This window comes from Rattus rattus, chromosome 9, assembly GCF_011064425.1.
Source record: "Rattus rattus isolate New Zealand chromosome 9, Rrattus_CSIRO_v1, whole genome shotgun sequence".
Classification (NCBI taxonomy): domain Eukaryota; kingdom Metazoa; phylum Chordata; class Mammalia; order Rodentia; family Muridae; genus Rattus; species Rattus rattus.
In genome coordinates, this window is record NC_046162.1 from 28595241 (window position 1) to 28611555 (window position 16315).

The 16315-nt window shown below is 43.1% G+C and overlaps 1 protein-coding gene across 1 annotated transcript in view; it reads left to right on the plus strand.

Annotated features, from left to right (window-relative positions):
- Clint1 (clathrin interactor 1) overlaps positions 1 to 16315 on the plus strand; it is a 54066-nt gene that overhangs the window by 10807 nt on the left and 26944 nt on the right. The window lies entirely within an intron of this gene.

Consider the following 16315-nt stretch of genomic DNA (forward strand, 5'->3'; position numbering starts at 1 on the left):
TTTAAAAGTTGTAATTCGTGATCATCAAGGTGGCTCAGAGGTGCTTGTCACCAAGCCTGATAATCTAGTTAGGTCCCAGAATTTGCACTGTAACAGGACAGAACCAACTTTTTCAAATTGTCCACTGGCCTCTACATATCAATACCTACCCCCATGGATTAATGAGTTTTTTTTAAAGCTATGACCCAAAGGTTTTAAAGTTACACAATGACAGAATTTTTCCAGGTAAGTTTTAATTCAAAGCAATTTAAAATTTATTCACTCAAGCATGGTGGCAAGACTTTTAATGTCAGCACTTAGGTGGCATAGTCTAATAGGTCCCTGAATTTGAGGCCCGCCTGTTCTAGGCCAGCCAGAGCTACATAGTGAAACCCTATTTATACATACATACATACCTACATACTACATACATACATTACAAATAGTATGCTACTTTTATAACATTTTAACCTCTTTTAAATGCAGCAATTTTACTATTAAAATGCTGTAGTAGCTACTTTATTATGCTTGTAAAAACTAGAATTGGAATCTATCATGCAAATAAAGTTTTAGACTATATTCATTTTTAAAAGTACCTTGGATATTTGATCTGTTTGGCAAAGAGTTTAACATGATACCCCTTGTTGAGAATACTACTACAAGTGCCCTTTCCCTTTTTAAAAAGATTGGTCTACTGAAAAGCAGCTAATTATGCATTCGGCATTATTGAGATTGGTCGTGTAGCATAAACTGATCATTTTAAACTGTTTAGAACCTAATACACTGCTGTATGGACAGTAAGGGCCCGTTCTCACATAGCCCAGGCTATCCTAAAACGTAATGTCTCACCAAGGATCTTGAACTTATGAGGCTCCACCTCCCCACTGGTAGCACTCCTGGTTTGATGTGGTGCTGTAGGTAGAACCCAGGGCCTCATGCATGCTAAGCTAGCAATCTGCCAACTAGGCTATATCCTTTGTTCCTGATTTTATTTTATTTATTTTTTCTTTTTTTTTGGAGCTGGGGACCAAACCCAGGGCCTTGCGCTTGCTAGGCAAGCGCTCTACCACTGAGCTAAATCCCCAACCCCTTTATTTTATTTTTAAAAATAAACGTGTGTGTGTGTCAGCGTGCATGTGTGCGGGCGCACGTGCACACACACAGGTTTACTGCACCTCTGGGCGCTAGTTGAGGGGTCATCCTCGGAACTGGAGTTACAGATGGTTGTATGCTACCATGTAGTGCTGAGAACTGAACCCAGGTCCCTCTTTAAAAAAAAAATAATTCATGTATGAGTATTTACTTACATCATTTCCACCCCTTGCCCTCTCTCCTCCCATCTCCTCTGTCCTTCTAAATACATGACCTTTTCTATAACTACTATTTTTACATATACAGACATACATATAATACGCATGTCTGCATAATTTATATACATGTAAAAACATAACCCGAATCCCTTTAGTGTTGCTCATATGTATATGTATTTAAGGCTGACCACTTGGGTTTAGAAAATCTCCCGGGAGACTTTTTGTCCTTGGAGAAAACTTACTCTGCCTCATTCAGCTCATTGATTTCCTTATTTCTTCATCTAACCTAGGGCCTTGTGAAATTCCTCTGGTCCACATTGGTGTGTCAACATGATGTCTTGTTTCAGCAACCATGCTGTTAAGGTTTTATGGATGCAGCCTCTGTGTCATGTCTAGAAGATACTGTCTAGCAGCCAATGCCCTTATTTTTTTTAAACTTTGAATTTTGAAATGAAAGTTCTAAAAATTATGACAGGAGCATTTCTGAACCCCTTGTCCATTCTGGCCAGCATTCACATGCTTTTCTGAGAACCATCTTCCCAAGTGTCTATAGACACATTTTCTGTTCAGAAAGAAAGGATGTGATTTACATTGTGCCCCGCTAGTTTGTTTGTTTGTTTGTTTGTTTGTTTTTTTAATGTGCTTGTACCATGCAAGCAGTCTACTGACCAAGCATCATCCTTAGCCTGGCTTTGTATTTTTGAATCTTAAAAGAGCACGGTTTATGCAGAGGCTCAGAGGATAAGAGCCCATATGAGATCTGTTTTCTCCTTGTTTTTTTTTGTTTTGTTTTGCCTACAGCAGTGCAATTTGCTTTCCTTAAATCAATTAGGTATGAACAGACAACAGCCAAAGAATGTTTGTTCTGATTACGTCAATAAAGTGCTCTCGGAGAAGCTGCTACTGCTAGTAGCACTTCTGGCTGGGCTCACACGGCGCTCAGCACTCCTGTAGCACTGTGACCTCCTTTAGCTTTAGCTGGTGACTCAGTAGGAGTCCTGATATGGCAGCAGTGCTCTAATTAGAATGCTCTGTGTTGGCACTGTGTTTAGCAGCTACAAGTGTGAAGTCGCTGTTCCCGAAGTTTGTGTAAGTAAAAATTGACAGCGTCTCTGTGGATAGTCTAAGGTTACATATTGCGCTTTCCCTCCGAACTGAACATACAACTCATTTGGAATATGAAGTCATTTTGAGTAAAGTTGGAGAGGAACTGGTTTTATGTTGGAGTAGCATTTTCCCAAGCAATTAAAAAATATGTGTATGCCAGTACTCGAGAGGCTGAGACTGGGGAATCATGAATTCTTATTTTTGTATCCCAGGCTGGCCTTGAACTGGCAGTGTTCCTGTCCCAGCCTCCCAAATGCCATTTTCCTATCCCCAGTTTCTTAATTTCAACACAAGCGTTAAGACTAGAAGAGCTGGGCCAAGAAGATGGCCCAGAGGGTAAGGGTGCTTGTCATGCAAGCCTTCCTACCTGAGTTCATCCCAGAGTCTGTGTAAAGGTGGAAGGAGAGAGCCAACTCAAGGAAGTTGTCCTCTGACCTGCATATGTGCACCACGGTGTCAGATTAACAAACAAAACCAAATAAATAAAAGAGCTGCAGGCATTGCTCACTTGGTAGATGATCATTATATGATGTATTTTGTGTGCACATGTGTATATGTGCACTGTACTTTTGAATCAAATCCAGGACTTTGCATATTCTAGATAAAAATTCTGTCATGGACCCTGTCCCTTAAAAGTTACATTTTGTTTTTTGTTGTTGTTGTTGGTGGTGGTGGTGGTGGTGGTGGCGGCGTGTGTGTGTTCTTGCTTGTGGGACTAAGTTCTCTCCTTGTACCGTGTAGGTACTAATGATTAAATGGGCTGTCAGGCCCAGCAGCAAGCACCTTTACCCTCTGAGCCGTCTCACCTGCCCTTTAACTTTGTTCTTGATGCTTATGTAATCTGTGATGAGTAACTCAGATGAAAGGCATGTATCTCGTGTCAGTTGCTCACATCCCAAGGAACAAAATGTTAACGGTTAATATAGGAAACTTTAGGAAAGTTCATTGAATGAATAATTATCTTTTACCAGGATCTCTTGTGGGTACTTAAGATATTGTAAAGATATTTAGGTAGAGGCAGAGATGATGAAAACCGCAGTTTGGGTCTGGACCTGCTCAGAGGTTAAGAGCTCTTGCGCCTGCAGAGGACAGCACCCTGGTCAGCTGGCTCATCAACACCTGGGACTCCTCCTCTGGGGGACTCTAACATCTTTCAGCCACTGTGGGCACTGCAGATGTGGTAGACACAGAGAAGCAGGCATTTATGTATAATTTATATGACACATACATAGAACTGAAAATACACCTTAGGGAGCACTAGACAGGCAGGCAGTGTTGGGAAGAGGCTGAAATAGTGATGGTGAGGGGTTTCCCTTCTGAGGAGATGGTGCTTCCAGTACTACGGAGAAGGAGAGGACAACCACAGGGAGTGTTCCAGGGGCGAGCAGGGAAGAGGAGTGCTTGCCCGGACTTAGATGGGATTTGAATTTGTCCTGAGGATTTGTAAGACACTTGTGAGGGGCTTTAAAAAGCAAGGGCATGAAACATGCCTAGTACTGAGTTGTATATTGACTGGGGAGGGTTGTTGAAATCAAGTCTTTGATATAACACTGAATAGCAGTCTCTAGAACCATACTACCTGAGCTTGGGTCCTCAGCACACTGTTTAGTGGTTATGTGATGAGTGAGAGACTTTCAACTCCTACCTTGGTTTACCTTCTGTAAAATAGAGATAATGATAGTACCTGCCTTCAGGGATTAAACAGTCCTCCCTCTAGTATAGAGTTCTGTGTATTATGGATTTACACTGTTTTTATTTGTATGTAAATAAACACAGACTTGGAGTGCGGGCGCGTGCGGGCGCCCGCGCGCGCGCGCGCGCGCGCGCGCGCGAGAGAGAGAGAGAGAGAGAGAGAGAGAGAGAGAGAGAAATAAATACAACAGCTGTCTGTGTGTTACTGTTGTAAAATGACACTATGACTGAGGCAACTCTTACAAAAGAAAGTATTTGCTTAATCCTTGAGAGACTTGAGGCCCCACCCAGGGAAGGGGGGGCACCCTCCCCCCTCTCGGAGGCTGGGAGGAGGAATAGGAGGAAAAATGGGAGGAGGAGAGGGGAGACGGGGGGGGGCAGGGCCGCAACTAGAATGTAAATTAATAAAATAGTTCACTATATAAAAAAAGAGAAAGCATTTAACTGGGGGCTGGCTTACAGTTTCAGAGGTTTAGGCCATTCATGGAAATGATTGAGATACACAGGCAAACATGGAGCTGGAGAAATAGCTGAGAGTTTTACATCCTGATCCACAGGCAGCCGGGAAAGAGAATGAGTCTTTACTTGAGTTTTTGAAACTTGAATCCTCACCCAATAACATACATCTTCCAACAAGGCCTAGTCCTTCACAAGTAGTGCCACTCCCCAGTGACTAAATATTCATATATATGAACCTATGGGAGCCATTCTGTCTTACACCACAACACCTGCTTATGGATGTCCAAAGTGGCGAGAACAGGGTGTGAAACTTGTGGAGCTTAGCGCAGTTGTGATGTAGGTGCTGGGAACTGAACTCGAGTCTCTGGAACAACAGCACGCACTCTTTTCTTTTAACATTTTATTGATTCTTTGTGAATTTCACATCATGCACCCAGTTCCACTCATCTCCCCATCTCTTTGTATCCGCCCTCTGGCCTGCAGCAAGCACTCTTAGCCACCAGATGTATGTAAAAAACAACCAATAGTAAGCAACAGTGCAGCCATGCTGTAGGAGAGTGAGGCAGGGATGCTCTGCTTTACTGCTGATTTGCTGTGCTTTGGAGGGAACCCGAGATATTTTATTCCGACTATATAGGCAATGGCAACTTTGTGCAGTTCTTTGATTGGAACAGATTGTGCAGAGAACACAGTTCCAGTGTGGAAGTGTTTCAGTAAACAACTTCCATGTGAAGAACAAGATGTGAAAGAGTCTCTGTGTGGGAAACAGCATCCAAGGTGGGCTTCACCTAACACTGAGCGGGAGGAGGCTCAATAGAGGCTCAAGTCTCCTTATAGTTGTAGAATTCCAGATTTGTTCTTCACTGTTTCTATGAGACACACAGCCCCTGTCATTGAGGTAATTTCAGATGATAGAGCAAATTCCATCCAAGCTCCAAACAACCTCTAGATAGAAACAATCAGTCGTCTTTAAGACAGCATCAACAGCCCCCTCCCACACTCTCTGCTCAGGGTGGGGTGTTCTCTTCTCCTCTTGGGCTCACTCCTTTACCTTCCAGCCCACCTCTAAGACTACACACCTGCATGTATATTGACACTTCTCAAGTTAGTTGGTAAGTGTCCATTTATATGTTTTGGGTGCTAGGAATGGAACTTAGGCCACAGTAAAGCATCCATTGTTAGGTACTGAGAGAAACCCAAGTGCATGAGATATAGTAGTGAGTCCTTGTTAGGTCTTGTAACGTTGTCATCAACAGAGTTAGCAAGAACAAAGCCCTTGCTCCTAGGTCAAAAGATGGTTAGGTCTCTGTGAGCCTGTGCTACCTTTGCTCCATTTGCTCTGTGACCTTCTACAAGTACGCTCCCGATGTGAGGTGCTTTCTATGTAGAGTCTGTCAGAGTACTGGTTCCCTGTCATTGAACCACAGTCCACAGCGCTGTAAATCACTTTTGTGAGGCACTGTACAACCCTCTTGACCTTAGAGCAATACTGGACAGCACTTCTGCACTACGTCTGCGGCCTGTTTAAACAGCAAGATCATGGGAACATGGTACTGAGTAGACAACAGGAAGAACTGTACTAAGAGAAGGAAGGTATGGTTTTCTCTTTGACCTCAGCTGAGAACCAGTGTGGTGGTGGACACTGCTTTGCACAAACATGTCCACACAGATCATGAAGATATTGGTTTAGGGTTGCAGGTATATGTTAGTGTCTTGGTCACTTTGCAAGTGTGGAGTTCACAAAGAATGGGGATGAATCCTCCCCACACCACATCCACTGCCCCATAATTAACAGCAACCTTAAAGCTCAACCAGAACATGTCAGATTTCTGCTGGCTCCTGGGTGTACTTGGGAGACTTCCTCCATTGTGTGCCAAGATCATTTGACTCACTTAGGTACACAGGACCAAGAAGGCTCAGAAATGGAAAGCACTAGAGATCAGATTTTGTCAAGAACGTTTCACCAGAAGATCTAGAGCAGTATTTCTTATCCTGTGGGCCATGACCCTTTGGGGAGTCAAGGGATCCTTTCTCAGGGATCACACGTCAGCTGTGCATCAGGCATTTACATTATGACTCACAACAGTAGGAAACTAAGAATTATAAAGTAGCAATGAGCATAATTTTATGGTTGGGGGTCACTACAACATGAACTGTATTAAAGGGTTGCAGCGTTAGGAAGGCTGAGAACCACTGGATTAGAAAGAGCTCTGGTTTTTCCCTATCATCTGTGGATCTGGTTGCAGCTGAACTTGACACTCTTCCTAGTGACGTCTGCCCTCTTTCACCTTATTAGCGTCTTCACAAACTGAGGAGACATTCAAACCACATCTCTGTGTTCCCTTGAACCTTTCTAGCTAGCGTAGGCTTGGTGTCAGACGACAGAACTTTGGTTGGAAGCAAAGAGGTTCCAGACCAGCTGCCTAGTAAGCAGCTTTCTTTGTCGGCCACTGGGTTCACTGGGATGTTCCGTGCTCCTCTGTCTTCTGTCAGTCTGTGCTGTTGCAGGGCAGATGGAAGCACCGTCACTGTGTCTCCTTCAGCACTTTGTCCCAAGAGACAGTTGTCCCCGTCTCCTGGCCTGCCCTGTCACTCCCGGCCTCACATTTTGGTTCATGTGTTACTCTTTGATATCTGCTGTCACTGAGCCTGTCCCAGTACATAAGCACAGTACTGTGTCATCGTCCAAGGAAGGGGAAAGATAGGCCTGTAAAACAAACAAACAAACAAACAGGCCAGCACAGGACACTCGCTTTTGTTTCAGTTCAGTTGTAGAAGGCAGGAATAGATAGATGAACTCCCTGTTTGGGGCACTACAGGAAGGCTGCTCGGAGGAAGTGGCATTTATAAAATCAGATGATTGTATAGTTGACTATGGAGCAAAGGACTTAAAAACAGAAAAAGACTTAGAAAACCCGAGGAAGCAACCTGAAGTTGTTGAGTTCTGAGGCTGGGGAAGTAAATTGGTATCCCCAGCAAGAACCATGCTTCATGTCAAGGAACTTGTGTTTTAAGGCCGGAAGGGGGATCCTTGCTACCTTTAAGTGGGACTTGGATGTGAACAAGAGTTCCCTTTGGCTCTAGCCTGGTGAGAAGTTGTACATAGAAGCAGAAAAACTAGTTAGAAGGGTTTTTAGGCAGTCCAAATGGAAAGAAAGTGCTGAACTAAGATAGTGCTGGTGTGGGAGGGAAGAAGCAGAGAGACGTATGTTAGAGGAGCTTAAGGAATCATATTGAAAAGACCTGAAGTATGTGGACTGTTGGATGGGGAAGTGAGGAACGTGACCAGAGATGCTTAGGCCCTGCCTCTCTGGGTAGGATTGTCCATGAATGCAAAAGGATGACAGTGTTTGAGGGAGGGGGCTGTGTGGTGGCTAACATGGCCACCACTACCTGTTAAAAGGGTTAATGGAAGGACACACTGGAAGTAGCTTGTTCCTTGGTCAGAGAGGGGAGCCGGTATTTTAATACAGAGTAACATGTGGGCTGCACACAGTCCAGCTATTGCATATAGCCTGCCAGCCTTCTGACGGTCCCTGAGCTGTGTTCCTTGTGTGCCTATTCAGCTGTGCCATACACAGTTAGCACAAAGTGAAGTGGACAGCGTTTGGCATAAAATGATTAAGTGAAGGCTAGAAATTAAAAATACAAAGCTAAAATTAAGAATTTTGAAGAGATTGTTGATGTTTTGTTTTGTTATTTTTACACCCAACAAGGAGAGGGAACTGTTTACTGAAAAATAAGCAAATGAGTTTAAAGAAAGCCCAGATGCAACAGCAGGGATAAAGAAAGCAGAGGGTAGGGTAGGGAGGATCCGGTGCAGGTGTGGAGGAGGCGATGCTCTTTGGCTGCTGTGAAGGAAGCTAGCACACGAATAGCCATTAGAGAATAGCAGACGAAAAGCAGAAGTTAGTCATAGAGCACAGCGGCTCTACCCTGAGGACCAGGGTTCAGTTTCTCCCACTTGTATAACTTCAGATTCAGGGGATCTGACGCCCTCTTTAGCCTGGTGCACATGCACACATGTGGGCAAACCCCATGCACATCAGACTCACTAGCACCACTTACAGACGGAGAGATAAATAGCATTTCTGCTTATGGGACAGTCATAGCATGAGACCAACTGTGTCCTGCAGTGACTACATGAAGACAGTGCAGATGTCCACCATGGGATACTCTACAGGCACAAAACGAGCAATGCTTGGCTTCCACAGTAGCGTAGATGAAACTGCACGATGTGATGGGGAGACTGGACACAAAGACTCCTGGTGCCTCTTGGCTGTCACATACTGAGAAGCTGGCTGCAGAAGCAGAGAGTGGAGGAAACAGTGATTACCAGAGGCGGGAAAACAGGACAGTGAATAAGAGGGATGGGTTTGCTGTTACAGAAATACACTTGAAGCAAGTTAAAAGGCTGAAACCTTAGCCAGGAGTTAAATATAAATGATTTCACACTTATCTGTGTATATATGTGCACAGGTAGATGTGCACGTAAGCACACCAGGGCACACACTTGGATGTTGGGGGACAATGTGAAGAGCTTTGTTCTCCTTCCAGACTTCCAGTGGAATGAAAGTGTATTTTGTATTTGATGGCATGAAGAAGGCACTTGTGTTTGTATCAGTCTACTAAAGTGAGTTTGGGGACACTTAAAAAAAATGTCTCAGGAAAGAAATGTCTCAGAAGTTTGGGGAATGTACAGTGCTGTCCCTTTTGGAGCCCAAGGATGAGCCATTAGACCAGGCAAGTCTCTGGGAAGCAGGACAGTTGGGATGTTTCTCTGTAGCCGACCTGCCCAGCTCCCCAGGGACTCTTTTCTGGAGGAGCCCCTGTCAGTCCCTGGTGACAGTTTTCCCAGGACTGGGTAGACCACTGCTACAGAGAAGAGAAGATGACTTAAGATCTTTAACGTTACCGAGAAACATACGAGTTTTTAAAAGGTGGAGACAGAAATGCTCAGGGTTGTGACTGTAATCCCTAGGGATGAGTGTTCTGTCATAGCCAGATGTTCTGGCCAAAGGATGAGAACAGTGGACACAGTCTTCATCTGCAGACGAGGAGCTGGCTGGTTCCCAACACAACTGTGTCTGTCCAGCCATCGAACACTTGCATAGAAAATGGGACTTTCTATTTTCAAAAAAAGTTCATTTTTTTCATTTTCTTTTTTTTTTTTTTCATTTTTTTATGATACTGACAGAATAGTCATCACCCATCACCCTACTCTACCTACAACTCTACCTTTGTTTTGTTTGGAGCTTTGATGTGGTTTTTGGTTATTTGAGTTTTTCTATGAGTGTGTGCATGCATGCATGCATGCATGTGTGTGTGTGTGTGTGTGTGTGTGTGTGTGTGTGTGTGTTCATATAATTTTTCTTTGTGAGAACGCTTTATGGGGTAGGGATTTCTTGAGAGTTAAATTTTACCCACTCGGGAGTTACTCTTTATTCTGCTTTTGTGTGTAATCCGATCTGCTTTGCTAGCCTTGAGGAGCTTGACCTCCCAGTCGTTGCTGGCAAGGTGCCTCTCTGGAAAACAGTAACTGCCGTGTCATGACACTAGCCTATGTGGCAATGGCTTTTCTTTAAGCTTGCCTAAGTCATAAAAGCAGCACTCCTTCTAGGGAGTGAACAAAGTTCTAAACAAACCAGTAAGAACCAGTGATCCCAGATACTTCTTTCACAATAGTTGATGTCTTTGAGAAGGAAACCAGGTTTTGTGGCACTTACAGCCCCCTTGCTCAGCCACATACCACAAGGAGTAATAACATGGATATTGGTTTGGAGGTTTTAAAAGCTCAGAATTCTGCTACTTTGGGTGTTGGTTAGTTTTGATGGTGGGGATTGAACCCAAGACATTGGTCTGTACCACCAAACCACACTGTCAGCCTCTGCTAATTACAACTTTTTAAAAGTTGAGTTTAACTTTCGATTATGTGTATGCATGTCTGTTTACGGTTGTGGATGTGAGTGCAGTTGCCCACTTGGTCCAGAGGAGGATATCAGTGCCAGGAGTTACAAGTATCTGTGAGTTGCCTGACAGGGTTATGGAGAACCCTGTTAGAGAACAGGATGCACTGCTTACCAGAAAGCTCTCTCTCCAGCACCCTGCTAATGATTTGTTTGTGAGACAGTTGGATAAGCACATGTGTATTATGGTCCCTCCTCATGAGGGGTTAGGGTTAGGTTCTCTGTCTTTTTGACCTGACGGACAACCCAGACAGGAAGGGGCTCTTTGGCTCATGGTCTCAGTAGTGCCAGCCTATTGTGGCAAGGAGAGGGAGCACAGAGGTTCACAGTATGGTAACTAGTAGGGAGAGTGAACAGTTCAGGCACAAGAGTCTTCCCCGGTGACTAAGTTCTTCCAGAGAGGATTTCTCTTCTGTAGTTTCTAGAATCTCCTAAAATACTGCCACCATCAGGGTCCAGGCTTTCCCCAGGTGAGCCAGTAGAGTGTCTATAGGCAATGCATACGTCCTATCTAGAATGAAAGACTCACCTAGAAACAGTGGTATCAGCTCTGCTAACTGCCTTGCACATGTTATTTAGTTACCTTGATAGCGATATAAGGGCCTAAATGAGGAAACTGAGGCATACCAGTGGTTTGTTTAGAGACCCTAACAGTAGGTGCGTACCAGAGACAAAAATTCACATCTTAGTAACTAAGTCACTGACGGGACAAATCTATGTGTGGCTTTGGTCTTTGCTGAGAGTGGCTGTGAAAAACAAGGAAGCATCATGAACACACGAGGCTGTGCAGTGTCTGCTTTGACTGTATCCTGGATCAGTTCCTGCAGCCAAGCAAGGCCTGAGAACGACTGCTGTCCGGTGACTTGTCTTGGTCAGTGCTGCTCACCCCTGCAGTGAGGAGAGGGAAATGTGTCTTCCCACAGCTCATAGCTCAGCTGCTGACACCAGGATGTTTTTCTTGGCTTGTCCCTTTGATGTCATTTCTTTGCACATCTGTTTCATAAATTACTCAAGGATTTCCCTGAAAACTTGCCAGATTAAATCAGAAAGTTGGTGGCTTGTGGGAACAGGACTTTTAGTTATATTTTAGGACAACTTTAGACAGAGAGGAACACATTGGTTTTCATGAATCTCAGAAATTTATACATGAACTTGGTTAGTGTTGCTTCCTCCACACTGACACAAAATAGTGGGAATTTTCCTAGAGTGTTAGTTAGGTATGTGATCTTATAAACAAGGGAACACATTTCTTGAATGCACATGTTGAAAATAGAGGGTTTTGAGATGCCCACTCTCCCTCCTTCCCTTGCTTGCTCACTCGCTCCCTCCCTCTTTCCCTCCCTCCTTCCTTCCTTCCTTCCTTCCTTTCTTCCTTCCTTCCTTCCTTCCTTCCTTCCTTCCGCCTTCCAGACAACATCTTCCTGTGCATAATCCAGGATGACTTGTGTGCTGGAATAACAGGCACAGGTTAACCTGGCCAGCTTGGAATGCTTATTTCTCACTTTTGGCATTTGTAGAGAATGACAGTTTAGAACCAGGTGAAAAAGTATTAGATGTTGTAATCAGCTCATGTCAGTGACTGATAAATTATACTTAGACATTGCATTTACCTCTGTGATGAGTTCTAAAGCACAATGATTTCTTATTAGACGTTCTGTTCAAAGTTTTAATTTATAATAAACAACTGAGAAATTTGTAGCAAAAACATAGTTTATAGTTCTGTCATGACCCAAATCTGCTATACATAGCTGGGCACAAGTCACATAGCCAAGCCTCTTACTGTGTTTCCCTGTACAGATCAGAATAACTTGAGTTAATTCCAGGGATCCAATGCCCTCTTCTGGCCTCAGTTGGTATTCTTACCATGCGCACATGGTTTCTGTAAACCGTAAAGTTGTTGAGTTAAAGTGTACTGCCCACAAAGATGTCTCATTTTGACAAAAAAAAAAAAAAAAAATGCAATTGGTTGTAAATATTGGCTAGACCATGGTGAGAAAATAACAGTGTTCACAGACTGCTCCCACTGTCTGGAGTCTGTAACATTGTTCAGACGGTGACGGTAGACAGTGTTTTCATCTGTCAAGCATGTTAGGGTTTGTTCAGGAAGTCTAGTTCTCACTTGCAGTGCGTTGTAGAGATCCCCCTGGTGGAAGCGGGGCCTGCTGCTGGAAGTTGTTCTCTTGCCTCTGTGTGTGACACTGACAGAGAACACAATGTCTAAGAGAGGGGAAAATTTACTTTTTATCTCTTGCTAAGAAAAGATTTACTATTTATTTATATATGTGTCTTGGTGCCAAAATAGGTCAGAAAAAGGTATCAGGCCCCTGTAGCTGGAGCTCCAGGAGCTTGTGCACAGATAGCCCAACATGAGCATTGGGAACTGAACTCCCTCCTTTGCAAGAGCAGAAAGTGTTCTTAACATTTGAGCCTTATTTCTTCATCAGATACTTTGTATTTAATATATGCTAAACAAACAAACCAACAAAAAAAGAGGCAGTAACTTAGAGGAGATTTCAACACAAAGTTCCTTGAGCAGATCAATGCCTACCGCACTTGATGTCCTGTGTTACAGTGTTGCGGCATTTAAAGAAACCTTTTTCTGAAGCAGAGGCTTGTTGCATATTCCAGGCTGCCTTCAATCTCTTGATCCTGCTACCTCTGTCTCCCAAGTGTGGGTGTTTCCGGAGTGTGGCTACACCAGTGCAAAGGTTGGCATTTATCAGGGAGCAGAACTGTTTCACAAAAGTGGATTATCCGCTGTCCTTTGGAAGTTCTTCAGGTGTACAGAGCAGTAAGAGGTGACTTAAATGTGGATTTTATTCTCAGTTCGGGTTTAAAATGTTGAGTTGTAGGTACTTACATTGTTCAGTGCTGGTTCACACAACATTGGTGCACACACTTCAGTTACTGTGCCACAGCACTTACTATGCAAACCAAGGCCCACAGGGTGTAATGAGTCCCTGTTGTTCATCCGAATGTCCTAACCTATAAAGTGGTTAAAATGTAGTCAGCTGTGGCACAGAATTTGATGTGCATTTTAGTAGTACTTTATTGTTTCCCTTAGTTAGAGTGTAATAATGCTCATCAGGATGAGCTGAGACAATAGGAAGAAATATAAAGAAAACAGTATTATTTGAAACTGTTGCTTGGAGCGAAGTTATTGGGTCTGTTTCTGACTGTCTTTCTGTCTTAACTGTCACCTGAATCTAACAGAACAGTGGGGTCTTGGTACTCCGTGATCTTGGGGTGAACAAAGTTGTAAGCTTAGACTACAGGATGGTGCTCTGTGAAGATACAAACCCATTTGACCCAATTTGGAAGAAGAGACAGAGTGGGGAAAGCACTTGCTACCACATTGCTCCTCCGTTCACAGCTGGACCTGCGTTGTGTCCACACTTCCCTTTTTCTTGGTGTATATTTTCTAGTAAAACATGTTTTTGTGCTACAAGGGTAAAAACTACTTGATTGGCAGTTGCCCAAGTTCTGGGAACCCTGCTTTTCTGCTCTTCAGCAAAGCCAAGTTCAGACATTTCCTTGGAGTTTCTGTGTCCAAAAACTGACTACAGGGCCCCCTCTAGTGACTGAATTCAACAAGGACATCTCTGTCAGCCCTGGGAAGATTTAGAATTAAGCTATTAGTTGTTTTTAATTTCCATTTTTAAAGGGAATTGTTTTTTCATTTCTAGAAGGTTGCTAATGTTAAGAATCGGTCCAAGATGGAGGCTATCCAAACAACAAGGGTCCAAAGCTATATTTGCCTTTTTAGAAATTGGTGCTTTTAAGTGGGGGCGGGATGAGGCTGTGCTACACGGGCGTCTTTGTTGTTAGTTACAGTTGTTTCTGACTTAATGAAGCCTTTTTTTTATTTTTTTTTTGAAGCCTTTTTTTTATTCAGAGTTCTTTATGTTATCAACTTCATTTTGATCATTTTTGAAAGCAGCAGTTTTATTGAGCTTTAAAACAGCATGCTCATGAAAGTATTAGTCTTCTGCTGTCCCAGTGACAGCATCTGATCCTTCTGTGGACGCCCTTTATACCCAACGCTATGTTTTAATGGCTCCTGTCGTTTTTCAGTTAAGGAAATGAGGAAGTTCTTAAATTTCTGGATCTCTGCCATCTCCCCTAAACACACACTGCTCCAACATGCAGGCCTTCAGCTCCCAGCCTTTGAAGGGTTCTCATTGACCCACGGCCTTTGTTGCTCAAACAAGGAAAGTAGTGTTCCAAGAGCCCTGCACTGCCGAGTGCTCTGGTGAAAATATTTCATGTACATGGAGTACAGGATCCTTCATCTTTTAGTGGAGGTCTCTGCAACAAAATGCAAGGGTGGACTGTGGTGCTGCTGGGTATAGCTCATTTTCCCAGCTATGTTCGGATGCTTTTAATTGCCACGACCCTTCAGCCACCAGGATAAGCAAGAGGTGAAATCTACCATTTTGTATTATCTTTAATTGTAGATCTGGTTTTGGCTGGCTTGCCTTCATTTTGTTTCCATTGGTGATAAAAACTAAGGAGAAGAGCAATACCATTATTTATACATAAGTCATGGTCAGCAGGATCATCTCTGGAATATTAGGAAACTTCGTTAAGAGTCTTCGAGGGCCGCAGAAGTTGTGAGCTCTCAAGGAAGTGACTTGTAGTTGCATTATCACACTAGTTGTACAGTTGAGGGGTTGTGCCCGGGTTTTAGAGGACACTTTTCTTGGTAGAGCATTGCTCTGGGTGTTGCTGTAGGAGCCACACTGTTTGTTCTGACTCGACAGTTGTATAAACGTAACTGTCTCAGCTCTGACGCGGGTCTGTTTGTCAGTGTCTTACCTAAGCTAAAGAACCTGAAGGAGCGAATAGCAACAGACGAGGTCTAAAGCGCTGAGCTTCCACCCTTCCTTATCTGGTGACTCTAAAAAGCCACATAGTAAAAGAAGGGCAGGTATGTGAGCAGTAGATGTCTAAATCTGAGTATTCATTCATTTATTATGAGTTTTGATTTTATGCCGAAGATTTGGATTGCAGTGTTCTTCTGTTATAATACTCATTCAGTAGTGATCAGAACTATATACATCAGATGGACACGCTACACTGTCACATTTTTATGGCTTTTCTTCCTTCAGACCCCATACACATGACTTTTTAAAAAAATCAAGTGTTTTGCTGTCTCATGTTTTATTCTTTGAAAGCATGTTTTCTTGTTATGAGATGGTTATCATTAACAGTGTTGCCCATATTTCAAGCACCGTGGAGCTCAGCACCATTTTTTATGCTGTCCTTTGAGGTACATAACCTCTTCCCAGCTGAAACCAAGGTTAAAACAAAACTGTTTTACCAAAGGTCATGGAATAGGATTGGAGTCAGGTTTTCTGTCTCCTGTGTTCTTGTCAAAAAACTAGTAGATGTCTGAAGGAAAAGCTAAATGTAGTTTCCAATAAAATATTAGGTAGCCGGTAAAGGTATGAGATTTGCAATAACTAATAATTTAGTTTTTGTTAGAGAAAAACAGTGATACACAAGGAAATGTTGGTAATAGTTTTAAACAGTGGTAGAATACTCTTTGTGTCATGTCTTTTTTAAATGTCACACACAGTCACTATAAATTAGTCTTCTGTAATTTAGTATAAGAGAACAGAAGTCCCATAAACATAAAACTAACCTCTTAAAGTTTGGACAGAGAGGAACTCGGATATCCTGGCTCCACAGTAGATCCTACCATGTTCATTTGTCTTTGAGACATTTCTCCTGGACTTGTGCCAGGGCTGATGGTCCTCTATATTCTTGAAAGCTAAATTCTTAAGATAACTTAAATGT